The sequence below is a fragment of the Garra rufa genome, chromosome 7, assembly GCF_049309525.1.
Source record: "Garra rufa chromosome 7, GarRuf1.0, whole genome shotgun sequence".
Lineage (NCBI taxonomy): Eukaryota > Metazoa > Chordata > Actinopteri > Cypriniformes > Cyprinidae > Garra > Garra rufa.
The window spans coordinates 13,223,490-13,244,514 of NC_133367.1; positions in this window are offsets into that span (position 1 = coordinate 13,223,490).

Below are 21,025 nucleotides of genomic sequence, written 5' to 3' on the forward strand. Positions count from 1 at the left end.
ATAATAGTAAAAAAAAAAACAAAACAAAAAAAAAACGCAATATTGGCTGCTGCAGTATGCATGCACAGTTGGAGATGACACGATGCCTGACTGAGGTAACTTAAATTCATTGAAGAAGCAGCGTCACTGCAGCAAAACAATTAATAATGTCACAAAAAAGGACATATCTTTCTGGTGCAGAGAAAAGAAAACGGAAAAAAACAGAGAAAGAAAAAACAGCAAATATAAGTTAAAAAAATGAGTATAAACTAAACGAGGCTAAATTGCAAGCTAACGTTAGCTGGCTAGTTAATTAAGCAAACAAGGAAGATAATGTTTTATTTAACATCCGCAAATTTAAGCTTTGCAATATTAATATATTATAATACAACATATTACTTAGCTGGATTAAGATTCAAGTTTTTTTTGCATTCTGTGTAAAAATAACATTCCTAGATTATATTTTTGTAATAAAAATAAGCTTCTGTTTCAATAAATTGGTGCTAATAATAAAAAAATAAGCTTCTGTTTTATAAAATTGGTACTGACATAAGTTTAACATTACATTGGCCTACATTTTTCATATAAAAATACCTTGTTTGTATTTGACTAATTTGTAGTTCTTTGGTATTTAGCTTTATATTTTATTATTTATTTTATTTGTAGTTGATTGTATTGCACTTTTTACATGTTGCAAAAAATTAATTAAAGTGGTTAAAGTGTTTACAGTAAGAGCATTTTCTACTAGTTTATTTTGCTACTTTTCATTACACCGCATTAAGTATGCCAACTGGTAGGAACTGCACGACTTTGAATGTTAAAGTGCAAATTAAAGGAGAACTCCGGTGTGATATTGACCTAAAGTGTATTGAATCATGATACCGAGTGTAAACGTACCTTGCATATCTCATCTCGTCCTGTCCACTGCTGTCCGAAATCTGGGGTCAGTTAGCCGATGCTCACAACAGGCTGTCAATGAGAGTCAACAGGGCATCGAAGAAGCTATGTAAATAAACTACTTTTTTACGCCATTTACGAGTCACAAAGTAGCTCCACACTTCATTGGTAGACTTCCAAGGACCCTGGCATTTAAAACGAGACATTGAGAACTCAGAAAAAGCACCGGTAGTTTATTTACAAGAAGATTTATACAGACAGTAACTGCAAGAAGTTTAGCGGCCGCCGCCATCTTAAATGTAGTCACGATAAGTCGAGTGTCGAGCACGAAGGAAACTACAACCTGATAAGTTGATAACCTGATAAATTCCTTGGTGCTCGACACTCGACTTATTGTGACTAAATTCAAGATGGCGGCGGCCGCTAAACTTCTTGCAAAATGCTAAATAATAAAATGGCTCGAAAAAATGTCAAAATGAAAGTGAAATGCTGGTCTTTAAGATTTGCGGCAGACTAGACGCATCAATGGCGTATCGCTGCCCTCCTCGGTCCACTAGAAGAACTCCACCTAGAGGTTAAATTCTACAGTCCAGTGAGGAGTAGAAAATTTATGACAGTCCTTGATTTTTCGTAGTCCTTGTTATAAAGAATTGACTTTTAAGATAAAAATGAAACTGCTATTTATGTATACCTTTATTTTCCTCTTTCCATTTTTTCTGCTTGAGTTAACACCATAGACTGGGTTAACACCAGTGGCGATTTCTTTAAGACTGCAAGGGAAGCTCAGCTTCCCCTGTAATGTCACAAAATTAATGATCAAATTACGTACTATTGTATTAACATTTTATTGACTAAAAATGCGTTAGAAAACGTTCATCTCAAAGACGAGTTCGTTCAGAATCAGTTAGATATAGCAGGTCGGCTGACTTGATTTTCTTCTCATACATTCCCGTAGCGTCACAGTGCATTTCCCCATTGAAGCCCAGCGTCCATTGACTTCAATGGGGCTGCTTTGAACGTTTTTTTTTCAGTGCTTTGAAACTAGACGGTCATTGGATAAACGCTGCGATTATGTCCCGCCCACGGATGCTCAGCGTCTCTGGGGGTGAATGAGGAGTGGGCTGGCCTGGACTCCAAGCTTCTGCGTGATGATTGGAAGGTCTGTCGAAAGATTGCATTTCCTTTTGACTGACAGCGATTTTGTACTATAAGGAATCGCTGAAGCTATTCGCGCTCAGTCCCATCGTGGATTTCTCAAATTCAGTCGAAATAAAAACTGCTGCAACCTATTTCTTTATATTTGCTTGGCGAAATTGCTTGATTTTCATCATACATTTCACACAATTATACACCACATTCCTTGTTTCACTTTTACAGAGTTTAATTTTTTTTTTTTTAGATCGTTCATTCATTCATTCATATAGTAGGCTAGTTGGTACGACAGGGTCACAGACCATTTTCTTGAAAAGGAACGTAGGGCAGAATTTACTTTTAAATAAATAGACAATTTTATGATGTAGGCCGAAAATGAGCTTCCCCTATTTGACAGACCAGTAGCCGCCACTGGTTAACACACACTGGTGTTCTTCTTCTTTAATGTTAATGGCAGTTGGCATTGGCAAACCAGCTAATGACGCAAATTCTGCCACCTACTGGGATGGAGTGTGGGGCGAAAGTAGAAAGGAGGGGAAAGAAGGGGAACACACACACACACACACACACACACACACACACACAAATTCGATATTCTACTAAATAACTTTGTTGCTTTCAAAAAAGAAAAAGAGCATAACATTTTTTTAGAACTGTTCAATATATATCTGAGATATATCTCTAGCAAGATATTATTGTATCTTACCTTCTGCTACTGTAATTTATTGTAATTGATTTACCCAATGGCATCAAATGCAATATTCCTAAGGGCCTGATTGGCTATTTTGTCCACATACTCATTACCCTCCACACCAAAATGAGCCGGTACCCACAAAAATACTACAGGAAGTTTCAACTGGCTAGCTCTATTAAGAGTTTGTAAAAATTATATTGCTATTTTTTTTTTTCCCCCATTTATTAAACTAGTAAGGACTGACAGAAAATCTGCACAGATTACTGCAGCAGATGCTTTTACTTATCTACCTACGTTAACACTATTAATAAAGCCACCATCTCTACAGTATAAACTGATATACCGTTAGTGATTGTTTATGCAGCTGTATACTTAGAAAGATGGATACACATAGCCACTGCTGTTTGTACAGTTTCTGGGTCTTTGGATCTGTCTATATTTGTTAGGAGTGAGTTTATTCTCTTTCCAGATGCTGTTGCACTATTAATGCTTTAGAGACTGGATTTTGTTTATCCTTTACAGTTTTAACTATCTGAAGACCCACCAGTGGCATAGAGAGCAACCAAGGTGGAATTACTGGCAACACTACTGTAGGGCTACTTGCTGAGTCTGCTTATGAATCATCCAAAGCTTCTCACCAGTGATTGTTCATATTCCCAGCAATTTCCCAAAACATTTTTAACGGGATGATTAAAAAATTACCTTTAATATTTGCCTGGTATTAGACTTAACTGAAGCTCACGGCACTCTAAAGGCATTTCTCCCATCTCTACTTGCAATGCTGCATATCCTAAGAGCTTGGTTTTGAACAATATCAGTGTTGGTTATCAGAAAATTTTAAGCTGATCCATAAATTATTCTACCATAATCTATTGATGATCTAATAATTAACGCACAATATACACTGTTCAGTGAATGTCTTGTATAGTCCACTCCTGCCAAACATCTCAATACATTGACTCCTTTCTTAATATATGTGACCCTGGACCACAAAACCAGTCTTTTTTTTTTTTTTTTTATGCCAAAAATCATTCAGAAATTAAGTAAAGTTCATGTTCCATGAAGATTTTTTGTAAAATTCCTACTGTAAACATATCAAAATGTAATTTTTGATTTGTAATATACATTGTTAAGAACCTAATTGGGACAACTTTAAAGGTGATTTTCTCAGTCTTTTTGATTTTTTTTTTGCATCCTCAGATTTCTGATTTCAAATAGATGTATCTCAGTCAAATATCTCAGATTTCATATGATGTATAAATCTCAGTTTTGTCAAATTTAACCTTATGACTGGTTTTGTGGTCCAGGGTCACATATTAAAAAGTACAGGACTACAAATGCTACTTGGAGGAGTCCCATTATTCATGATGTAAGTGTCAGAATGATCAATACCTGAGACCTGTATTTTCCTTTCTTTCAAGAAATCCATAATCCAATTGAACAATCTCCCATTAATGCCTGTTTGATCTAATTTTATTAACAGTATTTCCTTCCATACCATGTCATAAGCTTTCTCAATATTAATAAATAAATAAATAAAATACTCCTAGAACCATTTCATTTTCTAAGCAAATTGCCGCATCTATGGAACTCAAAACTGTGGAGATGATCATAGACTTCAGAAAAAAAAAAAAAAAAAACTGCTCTCCCCCCCACTCACCATCATGAACAGCACCGTAAACTCAGTGGAGTCATTCAGGTTCCTTGGAAATACCATCTCTCAGGACCTGAAGTGGGACATTCACATAGACTCCATTGTGAAAAAGGCCCAACAGAGACTATACTTCCTCCGCCAGCTGAGGAAGCTCAACCTGCCACAGGAACTGCTGAAACAGTTTTACTCTGCCATCATTGAATCCGACCTCTGCACTTCAATTACCGTCTGGTTCAGCTCAGCTACCAATTCTGATCTCAGAAGACTATGTCAGATAGTCCGGACTGCTGAGCGAATCATTGGTATAACCCTTCCTACCCTTCAAGATCTCTACCTATCCAGAGTACGAAAAAGGGCTGCCAAAATTACTCTGGACCCCTCACATCCAGCACACTCGCTTTTTGAACTGTTACCATCTGGTCGGCGCTACAGAGCACTGAGCACTAGAACGACCAGACACCGAAACAGTTTCTTTCCTCAGGCAATCCATCTCATGAACACTTGATCGTGGAACATACAACACTATACACTCTTTATTCATTTTTCCGTTATTTATTTAAAGCACATACTTACTTCCATTCAAATGTCTTTGCTATTGTGCACAGTGTCTGTCTTGTATACTTGTATATTGTCCTTTTTATAATATGTATCGTCTTGTCACTGTCATTCTGTAGCACTGTGGAGCTCTGTCACAAAAACAAATTCCTAGTATGTGCAAACATACCTGGCAATAAAGCTCATTCTGATTCTGATTCTGAACTGCGGCGTTCTTTAAACCCACTATGTTATGCATGTAATACATTTCTACTTTCCAAAACATATAACAAGCAATATGACTGGCTGAGTTCGAAAACCGCATACTCAATGAGTAGGTACTTAATAATATCAATAAGTACTTAGTTAACGAGCGCTAAAAGAGTACGTACTCTACAGCCAAATCTCGTTGATTATGAATGTGATCTGCACGTCTTCCGCCATGTTGACGTTATCATGTGACCAACGACGTTATAACAAGTGCAACAACTTAACATATAGCGACAGGTTTAATTCATCTTTCTATAAATATTTTGATATTGATGAAATTTGTTCATTTTGTGGTCATGTTGAAGAAACAGCTGTTTTTTTATTGTGATTGTAATATAACGGATACGTTTTGGGTTCATTTAGGTTTTTGCATTTTTTTTATTCTTAAAGAAATAATTTTTGTTACGAAAACCCAAATTCTTAATTTTTTGAATAAGTTATTTATTTTGTTTTATGTTCAACATTATTTATTCACACGCAAAACTAGCTAAAATTCTTGTTGAATTTCTCTTTTCCTCCCTGAGGCTTATCAATAAAAAAACAATAATTTTTGATAAACGATGATGTGAATATTTTGAGAATTCAGAGATATTTAATCACATTTCCATGTGTATATAATTGCATACTATGATGTAAGCAAGCCTAATAGTTGTTTTTAGTTTGTCTCATTATGATTGTTCATTGTTAAAGATAAATACCACCTTTGCCTAAGCTTGTAATTGTAAGTTATGTAAAACATCAGATGAACACTTCAGAATCTGGGTTGAAGCAGTAGGACATCCGGGGATTTCTCGCCCACACTTTTATGGTCCAGAAATGTAAGTTATTACATTTTGACATTAACTTCGTTATACAATTAATTCAAATCTATTACATCTACTTTCCCATGAACGTCCGGAGGATATGAGATCAATATGAGACCATTGCACTAAAAAATAATTGTTTTTGTTGTTAATAGAAAAGACACTTGAGTTTGTTGCAAAAACTAAACATGCAAAATGATAGTTGGCATGTTCAGGGTGTGATCAATCTTAATTCATTCTAGTCCATCATCTGTCCCCTTGAGAAATTGATAGGACCTGTCATCAACAATGTATTGCAGGGATTTCTTTACAACTGTCCTTTTTTCAGTGAGAGGTAGCATTTTGACAGGAGGATAGAACAACACTTAAAGAAGATTGACAAGCACACTGTGTGTCATTAGTAAATGGTGTTAATACAAAATTTGTTGTACACAAACGTTGTCATTTTCTTCTCAGATGGTGAAATGGCCTTGAAATTTTAGAAAGGGGCAAATTCTGTTTATCATCATAAAGGTTCGTAGCTGTATGACAAGCAGTAGTGAATAAAACATATATTTTATCAATGGCCAGAGATGGGCATAAATACATAGAAATGTATTTAAAATACTGAGTGTAAAAATGTATTTAAATACAAATACAAAATACTGTGTAAAAAATGTATTTAAATTAGGGGTGGGCATAGATTAATTTTTTTAATCTAGATTAATCTAGATTAAATCTTGGAATGAATCTAGATTAATCTAGATTAAAATGGCTAATTTGAATTCTGCTGAAGGCATTCAGAATATGTGTGCTACCCAAATAATGACTAAAAGTAAGTCTTTGAGAATGGATCATAAAGCTCATAAAGCTGTTCTATGATAATTTGTTGATGAAAATAAATTATGTTCAATAAGATGTACTGTTTACTAACTAACTAACAATGAAATTATTTTTTCTACCTATTAGATTGTGTTTTTTTTTAACGTCAACACCTACCCAACCCTAAATTTAGCCCTTACTGTAATAAAAAAAACAGTATTATTGTTGTACAGTGTGATAAAAATATACATCTACGTATGTATATCTATGGTAGCCAGTGTTTCCCCTACGTTTCCACTACTTCTACGTTCATGTTACACCGTGCTTTTATTTTGACAGGTTGCCGTGAAGTTTCTGTGTATACAGTATGATATGATGCTAGTTTTCTCAAATGAAACGGTAAAAGTGACACTCACAGCAGTTTTGGAGATTGAGTTTATCTGTTCATGTGAGATGCAAATGCCAAAAATTACCGGGAGCGTCACGTGTGTTTCAGTATGCATGTAGTAAAAGCTCGTCTCCGCAATGCATACATACAGCTAGGCAAACAGAACATATCGGATTCCTATTAAAACGGTCTTTTTGCATTTCAGTTTTCACAGACACTTGTCCATATCGCGATTTGAATTAAGTGACAGACCAACATTTGATTTATGAATCCAAAAAACTACGAATTTACGTGGCATTTCGCTATAGTAGATTCGGTTTTTATGAATGGAGGACGACGCGACCCCGTCTGTGTTTTGGCGGAGGAGACGTAAACGCGCGACCATATTCTATAGTTTTCGGTATACATCCGCGTTAAACTATCAAGGTGAAAGTCATCATAGCTTGCGTAGTTTAGACCCAGCTCCCAACCCAAATTTGAGAATAGATTAACGGCGATATTTTTTTTATCGCACGATAAGAGTCTCACGTTAACGCAGCACGTTAACGCCGATAACGGCCCACCACTAATTTAAATACAAATACAGTATTTTGTATTTTTAAAATACACAAAACACATGTGAAAATAGCCATCAAGTGCAGGCATCCCTATTAGGCTGAAATATATCTGGACATATTCTGAATGCAAAATAAAAACATTTAGAAATGATCTTCCCTTCCCCTGCCCTGTAGGAAAAACAAAACCAATTTCCCCCCAGAAAAAAACAAACAAACTTATTTTATTATGTTTTATCACCATCATGACTTCAGCTCAGTAACAAGAACTCAATAACATAAAGATCAATAACACAAAGAAAAAAACTATCAAAACTGATTGGCTAACAGGCAGCTAATGCTATTTTTCATGCTTGCTTGTTAAGATTTATCTGATTGTTCTTGAAATGTGCTTGCTGCTACAGAAGAAGGGGGGAAAAATAAAAAAAAATCTAAGCTAAGTTTCTTATTTCATTTTAGTTACTATATGCTACATTATTGTCAAACATAGCTCATTGTGTAAAAACAAACAAACAAAAACACACACACACACACACACACACACTGAGCACAAATGTCATGGGAGGTCAAACCTGTAACTGGGTTGATTTGAGTCATTATTGGCTGTAATAGTTTTAAATGAATGCTGTAATAGTTTTAAATGAAGCTTTAGGCCATGTTAAATCTACAATCTCTGATCCAGTTTTTGCTTGCTTTTATGGCTGCAGTATGCTGTGTTTGCTGTAAACTAGAATGCCAATTCTAATGGGTTTCTGTATCTTTAAAGTTTCTGGTACTGCTTTAAAGGGGGTTGCTGCTCTTCTTACTGCTTATAAAGAAGAGCACCCCTTCACTGCCATGGATATGTATGTGTGGATGCCCCATTGGAACCCTGCAAGCACGTGGATGCGTCTGCTGCATCGCAGCGGTCCACTTGACGTCATTCACCATACTGTAGGTTCGCAGACCAACGGCTGTGCAGGACTGCGATATTTCGAATATTCAGTGATTACTATGGTGATTTACATAGATCTACGGGTGAGTTACGTTAGATGGACCGCGGTCAAGGTGGCGGACGACTTACATATAAAGGCCCATAGAAACAGTGGCTAGTGGGGCATCTAGGTATACAGGTCCTTTTCAAAAATTAGCATATTGTGATAAAGTTCATTATTTTCTGTAATGTACTGATAAACATTAGACTTTCATATATTTTAGATTCATTAACACACAACTGAAGTAGTTAAAGCCTTTTATTGTTTTAATATTGATGATTTTGGCATACAGCTCATGAAAACCCAAAATTCCTATCTCAAAAAAATTTGCATATCATGAAAAGGTTCTCTAAACGAGCTATTAACCCAATCATCTGAATCAACTAATTAACTCTAAACACCTGCAAAAGAATCCTGAGGCTTTTAAAAACTCTCAGCCTGGTTCATTACACAAAACCGCAATCATGGGTAAGACTGCCGACCTGACTGCTGTCCAGAAGGCCATCATTGACACCCTCAAGCAAGAGGGTAAGACACAGAAAGAAATTTCTGAACGAATAGGCTGTTCCCAGAGTGCTGTATCAAGGCACCTCAGTGGCAAGTCTGTGGGAAGGAAAAAGTGTGGCAGAAAACGCTGCACAACGAGAAGAGGTGACCGAACCCTGAGGAAGATTGTGGAGAAGGACCGATTCCAGACCTTGGGGGACCTGCGGAAGCAGTGGACTGAGTCTGGAGTAGAAACATCCCCAGGTCAAGCCACTTTTGAACCAGAAACAGCGGCAGAAGCGCCTGACCTGATCTACAGAGAAGCAGCACTGGACTGTTGCTCAGTGGTCCAAAGTACTTTTTTCGGATGAAAGCAAATTTGCATGTCATTCGAAAATCAAGGTGCCAGAGTCTGGAGGAAGACTGGGGAGAGGGAAATGCCAAAATGCCTGAAGTCCAGTGTCAAGTACCCACAGTCAGTGATGGTCTGGGGTGCCATGTCAGCTGCTGGTGTTGGTCCACTGTGTTTTATCAAGGGCAGGGTCAATGCAGCTAGCTATCAGGAGATTGTGGAGCACTTCCTGCTTCCATCTGCTGAAAAGCTTTATGGAGATGAAGATTTCATTTTTCAGCACGACCTGGCACCTGCTCACAGTGCCAAAACCACTGGTAAATGGTTTACTGACCATGGTATTACTGTGCTCAATTGGCCTGCCAACTCTCCTGACCTGAACCCCATAGAGAATCTGTGGGATATTGTGAAGAGAAAGTTGAGAGACGCAAGACCCAACACTCTGGATGAGCTTAAGGCCGCTATCGAAGCATCCTGGGCCTCCATAACACCTCAGCAGTGCCACAGGCTGATTGCCTCCATGCCACGCCGCATTGAAGCAGTCATTTCTGCAAAAGGATTCCCGACCAAGTATTGAGTGCATAACTGAACATAATTATTTGAAGGTTGACTTTTTTTTTTGTATTAAAAACACTTTTCTTTTATTGGTCGGATGAAATATGCTAATTTTTTGAGATAGGAATTTTGGGTTTTCATGAGCTGTATGCCAAAATCATCAGTATTAAAACAATTAAAGGCTTGAACTACTTCTGTTGTGTGTTAATGAATCTAAAATATATGAAGGTCTAATGTTTATCAGTGCATTACAGAAAATAATGAACTTTATCACAATATGCTTTTTTTGAGAAGGACCTGTATATATCCATGTTCACTGCTATAATCCTCCTGAAGGGGCAAGCTTCTCTGCTTACCTGCTCATAGCAGAAGAAATCACTTCGCTGCACTCTCCTTCCATAAGGCGTTTCAGTCTATGGTTGTTTTGGAGGGGGTTATTATGCACAGCACTCCCTGCTCCTATCCATGCTAAGCTGCATGGATGGGGCAGGAAGTTATCAGAACAGAACCATACCTCCAACCTAAAAAATGTACGCTAATTGTACGTTTTTTTGATGATAGTGGTATTTTCAATTTAAAATAATAGCTCTTCATTGCTACACTCCTTCGGATGCTCTTCGTAGCTGCATGAAGAGCACCCCTATGCTGCTACCCTCTTTGTAATGGGCCACTGTCTCAGTCTCTGTTATCCAGAAGGACATGTTCTTTCAGATATGCCATCAGTTGCGGTTGGGGGAGGTTCTGGCCTATCGTTTGGTTTGGGGGGTTATATTGCTGCTCTCCCTGCTTATTCATGACATGCTGCATGAATGGGCAGGGAGTTGTGCCAGAAAAGAACTACCCCGCCAAATCAAAATTGTATGCTAATGTCTATCATTTGACGATAGTGGTCCTGACAGAAATTGTTTTAAGGTGTTTGCAATCAATTTATTTTAGCTACATTTAAATAATCACATTCCGTTGACTAAATTTCAAAATTGTTTTAATCACTTACCTTATTTTTTATTTATTTTTTTCTTAAGGCGTGGTTCTTAAATGGCTTTGCAAATACGAACAACAAGTTTATTGTTTTGAATTTATTTTTAATGTCATCAAATGTAAATTCAGTAACAGTTTCTTTGCATGTACAACAAGTGTTTGGGAGACAAGTGCTTACTTAACATTGCACATTCACAAAATAAAAAAAATAAAAAATTCACAGGTGAAAGAGGCCACATTGTTGAGTGCTGACTTGGAATTGCAAAATTAATAAACATGTGGAAACAGGCAACAGTATATAGTGATTTAACAAAATAGTATTTATTCAATAGTGCTAAAACTGTTCATATGTCATGCAACAACTGCAATTTGTAATGGATTTTACAGGTGTGCCCATGGTGATGTTTTCTGGGTCTTTCAAGGAGTCATTTCTTTGACTGTCCTATATTTAAATAAAAAGAAACTGTTATCAGTAGGGTTGGTTATCAACTGATATTTACCAGCCAATATGCACAAAAACACATCAGTATGTCATCATAAACAGCTGTTTTTTTTTAAGGTAAAGTGAAAGGAAGCAGATGAGAAAGACAACTGAAAAATCTATACAATTAAGGGTATTTATAGAACTAAACTATGACATATTTATTTTACAAAAAAAAGGATAGTTTGCCCAAAAACTAAATTCTGTGATTATTATTAGTTGAATTAATTCACCAACATGTTTTTCCTAATCTGCAAATGTAACACAAATTCAGATATTTTTAATGAGATCTGTGAGCTTTCTAACCCTGCATAGACAGCAGCGCAACTCAACTGAAATGTTCTTAGGCCAAGAAACACATTAAAGATATTGGTAAAATAGTCCATGTGACATCAGTGGTTCAACAGTAATTTCATGAAGCTACGAGAATACTTGTGTGCAAAGAAAACAAAAATACAGACTCCTTCGCGCCACCGTCTGCCATTCATGAGAGTATCATGACACAAGTGTTTGGTGTTGCTGACATGAACATGCATGGGCTGAACCAGGTTCATAAGCAGAGGAAAACACACGCATATGTCATTGTAGTCTTCACAATGGAGGGAGGGAGAAGAATTGTTGAATAAAGTTATTTTTGTTTTCTTTGCACATAAAAAATATTCTTGTAGCTCTGTAAAGATACAGTTGAACCACTGATGTCACATAAATGGTTACACTTACGCCCTTAGTACGTTTTTGGGCCAGTTCTATTGTTGCCTATGCAAGTCCAGAAACCTCTCAGATTTCGTAAAAAAAAAAAAAAAAAAAAATCTAAATTTTTTTTGGTTCTGAAGATAAACTAAGGTCTTCTGGGTTTGGAAAGACATGAGGGTGAGTAATTAACGACAGAATTTTCATTTTTTGGGCAACTATAACCATTTTAGTATTTGAAATTTAAGTAGAATTAAAAAAAAAATCCTTTAAGAATTAAAATTCAAGAAGACATTTTTGTCTGGACAGTGTATTTGGTAAATAATAATACATATGGAAAAAGGAAAGGACACTTGATAAATGAATGCATACCTCCTATAAAATGCCGAAATATTTGACCATTTTCCTCCCAGGAAGACCATTCTGGAAAACAGCAGTGAGCGGTGGAACATAACATATTACATTATATGATATATTTCATTAAAGTTAACTGTTGATTGTAAAATACTTTAATACTAAAAATACTTACTGTGCATATTGCTGGAATAATTCAACTTCAGGAAAGTGGCAAACCTGGAAACTTCCTTTGGCATCAAGAAAATCGTATGTGTTCACACACACATGCAGAGAGTCCCTCAAAAGAAACCATGCACACAATAATTAATATTGTTAGATTAAGACACATTTTACATGCTGCACCATTAAAGCTAGCAAAAAGGGGCATGTTCACGTGATACCAATTGTGAACATGTGTCACTAAAAACATTCAGAAATCCAATGTTATATTGTGTGATTTATCGATAGGAACTAACTGGAAATTCCCCTCATAACTCATATGCCAGGGTTCCTGAAATCTTACCCTGAAGGCCAATGCACTGCAGAGTTTAGCTCCAACCCTGATAACCTACCTGTTATTCTCTAATGATCCTGAAGACCCTGATTAGCATGCTCAGGTGTGTTTTGATTAGGGTAGGAGCTAAACTCTGCAGGAAAATGGATCTCGAGGTCCAGATTTGATGATCCCTGTTATATGCCTTCGTCCATATTTTAACTTTCCATTACGAGGCATATTTGGAGTTTCGATATGATGTCCAGTATGAACGAAACACATCTAACATTATATCCAGCATACATCTAAGTTAACGTTACACCACAAATAAAGTTTGAGTCTGTGGAAACAATTTTACAGTACAAACACGCAGTTAAAGATACGGTCTCCCCATAATTGCTTTAAATGCAATAACGTTAGTTGCAAATGAAGTTAATTGTTTTTTCTTTGGTATCATGCAGGCACTAAGTTAACGTTACCTTACCTTCCGCCAAAAAAAACTGCTCTTGAACAAATAAGTTAAGGACATCAAAGATTACCCTTCCAAAAGGATTTAACGTTATATGTCATGTTCAACCATATTAGAAGCCGGCAGATTACCGAAGGACCGGCTGTGGTAAAGCAAACGTAACTTAGGCGGGAACAGCCAATAACGTTGAGCATGAGTCTGTCCTCGCTGCAGCCTGTAGCGCGATGAAGTAGCTGGATCAGGTCCAATACGTACTGGACGTTGTAACACGCATGCGCGGTGGTTTATTTAGCTAATATTTCAATACAAACAGTCACATGAGTGAAAACAGCTTGATCTGACAGCTGTGATCAATTTTTATATTGAAATTAATGTTTAATGTTGTTTTTTGTCTTTTTTTTTATGTACATGCCCTGCTTACAGGGTTCTGCTTCAATTTGCTGATCAATGTAGATCACTGTAGAAAAATTAGTTTAGCCATCAGTGATGCGCAGGTTGATCCAAAATGAGTTACGAGTCATCCAAAAATCTTTTTAATGATATTCGGGTCACGGTCGGTTGGGGCGTTTGAAATAAGGATGCCAATTTTAAATCTTTGTCATTTATATAGTACTAGACACCATTTTGTATGAAATACATAGCCCTACACTTTATTGGCTGAATAATATTTACCTTTTGAATGTTGAGCGTTATTAACTGTTGAATAAATGCTGACACTAAAATGCCTGATTTCCCAACACGTTGAACTGAGCAATGCCACTGTACCATTTTAATAGGCTACTTTTAAACGCATATAACTCAGTAATGTCAGCTGTATGTATCTTCTGAGAGGGGTGGGATTTTTTTGAGGAAAGTCGGGGGAGAGACGCACACTTCGATTAGACTGGATAAACACATGCAGTATCTTAACTGTTAAGAAAATGGTATTCCTAATAAATGTCTTGAATATTTTGATTATGTCCAATGCTTCTCTTTCTTTTTGGAATTAGACATATTCCACTGTCTTTTCAAATGCCTAGGTTTGTTTAATTTCCTTAATTATAAAAAATTTCTAGCACTAATTTTAAATGTTTATTCAAGCAATAATATATACATTATCTCATGTATATGCTTGTTTGAAACCAGGGATTAAAAACGAATTCCAAGTAAAAACGGTAGGCTATTTTTTCTTTACATTTCCAGAGAGCGAAACGAATGAAATTAAGCATTACTTAATAAATTAAAGGCACTATAATTTCCTTATTCATTTGATACAACTATTATAGCTATACAATCAATATATAGGCCTATAAAATAATATTACTTTGTCATATTCGTGATTCCTGAATTTCTATATGAAAACTTCGTTTTGAAGTGCATTCCTTATGTTTGTAAAAGAAAAGTCGTTAACCTAACCTTTTAAGTTGATTTAATATTCTTGATAATTTTTAGAAGAAGTTAAAAGTTAAGAAAAAGTAATAAGCTTGTAGTCTATATATATTTAGGGCTATACGCTAATCTTTTTTCCTAACTCTTATTATACTGTAGATCGAAATAAAATAATTATTGATCATATTTAACATCGGAGAATCACTGACATTTAATTTAGAGTAGGCTACTTCGAAAACGAAAATATTTAAATCTGTATAAAGGAAAGACAAAATAAAATAATAACTGTATTAAATCTGTATTTTTCTTGTAATTAAGAACATCTCTTTTGACAAAATTACCTAATTAATGCCAAATGATTTTTGACAGTGAACACATCTCCACCGCATATAATCGCTGGTGTCAGTCGCAAATATTAAACATGCGGGTCAGGAAGCGGGTAGGGTACAATTTCTTTATTTTTTGCGGTCAGAGTTGCGGGTTAGTTGAAAACGTGGGTTGGTTTCGGGTTGTTTATACATTGACCCGTGTAACACTGATAGCCATTAAAGAAGGAATTCGAGTTCTTACCAGTCAAAATATCATTAAGCACACTCTCTTTTTTTTTTGACATCTGACAAGATTTTTATTTATTTATTTTTTTTATATTGGTGCTTTTATTATTTTTCCATTTTCCCTTGAATGTGTACTGGTATTTAAAGTATTTTACATACCTTATTGTATTGTGACTTAGGATTAAAATGAAATGAAAATTTTTTGAAAGGACACATAAAATGACATATTTTGGCTTCCACTCAGCAATAAATATGACCTGAATAAAATGGCTTTATTTTAATATGTTGTATATACACTCACTGAAAATAATACTTGACCAAGATATTATACGTTTAATCCATTCAATTTGTTAAAATGCTCTAAAGTTTATACTTTATAATTTTAACTTTTAATTTTAAATTTTAATTTAAAATTATTTATCAATTATTACTTATTAATATTAATCTCTACTAATACACAGGTTAGAATATCATCACAATACAATATTGGCCCTTTAAACCAGCGCATGCGTATTATATTCAGAGATGCTACTGCACATACCGCGCACGCGCCTAACAACGTCCAGTATCAAAAAAAAGATACAATTAAAGAATATTTTATCATCCAACTCTTACTACTAGCACAATCTCATATTCACCGCTACAAATTCACTCAACAAAATCCTTTATTATTTAAAAAAAAAAATAGGTTCAACAGTATAATCAAACCATTTCATTATCCAAAAATCTTAAACTGTCAATTTTTTTCATCTTTTCAATTTATATTGTTAAAGGTTTTGTTTTGTATTTATTTTATAATTTTTTAATTGTATTGTATACATGTATAATGCTGACATTTTTGTACTTTTGTGCTTTGTACCTTGGCAAAAAAAAAAAAAAAAGTCCAGTACGTATTGGACCTGATCCATCTACGTCATCGCGCTGCAGCCTGCAGAGAGGACCTCTTATTGAGCATCGCCGAAAGTGCTGAAGCATTTAAATAGAAGCTATCCTTACAAATAAACAGGTTTTTCAGGCTTATAACTCTTTCATCCAAAAATATCTTAAAAGTAAATTCCTTCACATAAAAAAGTAATATTTGTGTTATTCGTGTAAGTTATAACTTATCTGACCGTTGGTCGCTGTGGGATTTATCCCAAAGACTCGTTCTGCAGATATTATTTATACAGCGAACAAACTATTTACTGGAATAAACACTACACTACATTATTACTCACAGAAATATTACTCACCGTGTAAATCGACCAAATGATGAAAACTGTGTGTGTGAACATGCGTCATTACCAACTGAGAATGTGCATTTGTGCGCATGCACAGAAAATCTACTTAATATTTTCTAACTGAATTTAATTAATTCACATGGCTTGGATTTAAAACACGTGTAATTCGATTAAAACCAACGTATACTTATTAAAATCAAAAACTAAATTAATGATTTAAACTAGCAAAATTTAATTATACTCAATTTAATTGGGGCCATAATATTTTTTTTTCAATGTAGCAACAATTGGTTGTACAAAAAACTAAAACTATTTTTTCTTTAGAATTTTTTATTTAGAAATTTTACACTTCCAAATACATTTTGTCTACATATAACATACATGTTTTTTTTGGGTTTTTTTGGACAAGAGGTGTAATATAATAACAAGACACAGTAAAAAGGTCAACAGAGTAAAAAGCATCAACAATTGTTCCTGCTTGGCTCAGAGGAACAAAATGCCTCTGACGAATGAATGCACAAGACAATAAAAAGTGGACTGTGTGCACTAAAACATTCAAATTGGATTAGCGTTTCAAAAGTGACAACAATCATTACGTTTAGCCTCAGGTGACTGTCTCGTTTTTGAGGGTCAACAACATCTTTCACAGTAACTGCAACAATATGAGCAATGACACCTACATTATAAGCAGTGCAAACTCAGTTAACAGGGTTCCTGCAGATATAAAAAAGTGCAATTTAAGACTTTTTAAGACCTTTTTAATACCACCTTATATGAAATTTAAGACCTAAACCTGTAATGGAAATAGATATTATATTACAAGCATACTTGTAATAATTAATGTGTTTAAATGTAAAAAGTAAACAAAATTACATGGCTGTCATAAATTTATTACTATGGTATACAGTAAACTTTTCCTATCAGCAGACACTATTCCATACAAAATATCCTCATAAAAGTACCACTAGAAATATCTGAAGTAAAAAGAATTCTGAAGCAATATTTTCATCAGTGCTCTATTAGCTTTTACATCTTAAATCTGCATATTTGATTTACCTTTATAAGGCCTTTTTTTACCTTTTTACTTTAAATACATTTATTGATTTGTAAATGTATAAATTAGAAATGTTGGGTGTGGAGGCATACTTTTAAACACACTAAACTACCAGCAGCTGGCGGTAAGTCAATTCCCTAGCGAGTTATTTCAACTGATTCCAGCAAAACGCTGAATCATAGCAAAAACGTTGCTTGGAGAATGCTTCTGCTGCGATCCTTGTTTGGAACTATTTTCGTTGGTGAAACAGAACAAAACAGTGGAAATATTTTGTCTAATATGTAAGTAATACTTGACTAACTACTTGTTAATTGAGCTAAAATTAATGTAACATTTGTAATTGTGAGAATTTTTTTAGTATATTGCATGTTAGTCTCATTTGAAATAAAAAACTACAACACCACAGAAACAACAAAAAGAGAATTTAAATGAGCATTAGCGGTAGCCTTGCATGGACATCGGAAAAATAAGACCTGTGTAAAATTATTTAAGACCTAGAACAGCGAATTTAAGACTTTTTAAGGCCTACATTTTTGTATTCTACAATGTTTGATTGACAGTTGCCTTCAAACAGTCTTTGGCATATTTTTTAACATCTTTTCTGAAAAGCTCTCTCTTATTGCAGTTTGCAGCTGTGTGCTCGTCTTGGCATGGTATTAGTATAAAAACAGTTAAAAACATCTGCATAAATGTTTGGATAGCACCTTAAATGAAGCTCTAAAAACTCAATCACATCTTGGCTCATTATCAACCAGACGTCTCACTGGCAGTTGCATTTCCATTATCAGATGGCTCATTAGCAGCAGATGCCGATTCATTGTCATTACGATGAACGGGTGAATATGTAACACCATCCATCTGTAACAAAGCAGATTAATGCAGAATCATAAATTTAAAAAAAAAAAAGTTTTTGAGAGTCATGTGTGTTGTTTTGTTAAAATTTTTCCCTAATATTTTGGCACTTTCTTGGTCCCACTTTATATTAAGTGTCCCTAATACCTGTGAACTTACATGGTAAATAGATGTGTACGTAGCATGTAACCACAGTGTATGTACACATTGGTACATTGTATCTACAGCTCTAATACTGGTGTAATTACACACATGTAACAACTCACTGAATAGCATTTGTAAGTACAAATGTGTAACAGGACATTGGTGACAACACTTTTTTCACTTCTGGAAGTACACATGTGTAACAAGAATTATGTAACTACATTTTGTAACAACAATATGTACTCATAGAAGTTTTTACACTTCCACACAGTCTTCAATACTGCAGTTACCAGTTTGGGATACCCTGAAACATTATTGAAATCGTGATGATTCCTAGTAATATATAAACTGTGTTTTCAAATGCATTATTAAATAGTTTACTTAATATGAAATTATAACTTTCCATCCTGTTCTGTGTGATTTCTGTTGCCAACTCGTTTCCAAGCATATGTAAACATAATGTTTAACAAGACTACACTTTAAACCTTTAAAATAAATAAAATTTCTACAATCGTTTAACCATTTATGTAATATTAACTTCGTTTGTAGCGGTGGGACACAGCAGGCGTTTTCTGACATCCCTGCGACTAACAATAAAACCATAAAATACACTGAACACGCATCATTATTATAAAATGAAACAATTTTATTTGTGCGCTATAAGATCTTCAGAATCCATACCATTGCGAGGAACATGCCCAAATTCAAATCTTTATCTTTATTTTACGAATTCAAATACAACCGCGTCAGGAAATGGCAGTTTTTACGGCAGGAAAATCGAGCTCTCATTGGCTCTCGCCAGCATTCGTCACAGTTTACGACATGCTGTGTTCCTGGTGATATGTGTTTGAATGTTGCGCGGGCGCGTACTCTTTGGCCGCATTTACAGAGAGGATCAGGAAAATAATCTGGATAATATTTCAGCGAATAATAACTTTAACCCTCTGGGGTTCTTCGGTCACTTTTGACCGGAATTTTTTAAATAAAAAATTTTTAAAAATCGTAGCTTCATCGGAATGGTATGAAACCTGGTGACTTTTATGGTACTTGGTATATGAACACACAAAAAAATTGGGGACAGGATTGGAAAAGTCTAAGTGGTCGTAAAAAAAATAGTCACACTCGGGGTCTTCGGGTCAAAATGACCGGCCATAGGAAATGAATGGGAAATTGGCAAAAATATGATAATACAGAGTTTTTTTGTGCATACAATCTACAAATCAGCCACAATCCAGAAAAAAAGCACACAACTGTGAAGGGGTGACTCTCTAAAACATCAAGAGTGCAAAACACTACAATACACTCACACACACACACACACACACACACACACACACACACACTTATACACACAAAAACACACGCACACACAAATGAACGTGTGTCATTTCAAAAGCTAATTTTGGGAAATGTGTGAAATAGAGGCAATCAATGTAAGAAATAAAGCACACAGCAATGAAAGTATGAGACTGTAAGCCATCAGAGTTCCAAAATAGACACACAGACACACACACACACACACACACACACACACACACACACACACACACACACACACACACACACACACACACACACACACACACACACGCACACACAAATGAACGTGTGTCATTTCAAAAGCTAATTTTGGGAAATGTGTGAAATAGAGGCAATCAATGTAAGAAATAAAGCACACAGCAATGAAAGTATGAGACTGTAAGCCATCAGAGTTCCAAAATAGACACACAGACACACACACACACACACACACACACACACACACACACACACACACACACACACACACACACACACACACACACACACACACACACACACACACACACACACACACAGGGAAATATGAGATTGGTGAGACTGTAACAGAGGAATGTGAGACTATGAATCAAATAAAAGGGAGACATTGGATCCAAAATCCAAAAGTCACACACCATGTCACACACACACACACACACACACACACACACACACACACACACACACACACACACGGAAAAAAGATTTCAAAACAAGCATCATTTGCTCAAAGTGCTATATGGAGACACTCTGTTGTGATTTGTCACAACCTGATCTGTAATCACAATTAGTATGTAAATAATATGTAATTATAGTTAGAATGATATTTAAAACAAACTTTTTTTTCCTCTATTTTTTTATTTACTATTTGACAATTGTTATACTTTTCTGTTATTTTAGATTTATGTTCATAATAGCTGTTGCCTTTTGAATAAGAGTTACTGTTCATTGAATATGTAAAAAAAGAATGCACATAAAATGTAAATAGGGTTAG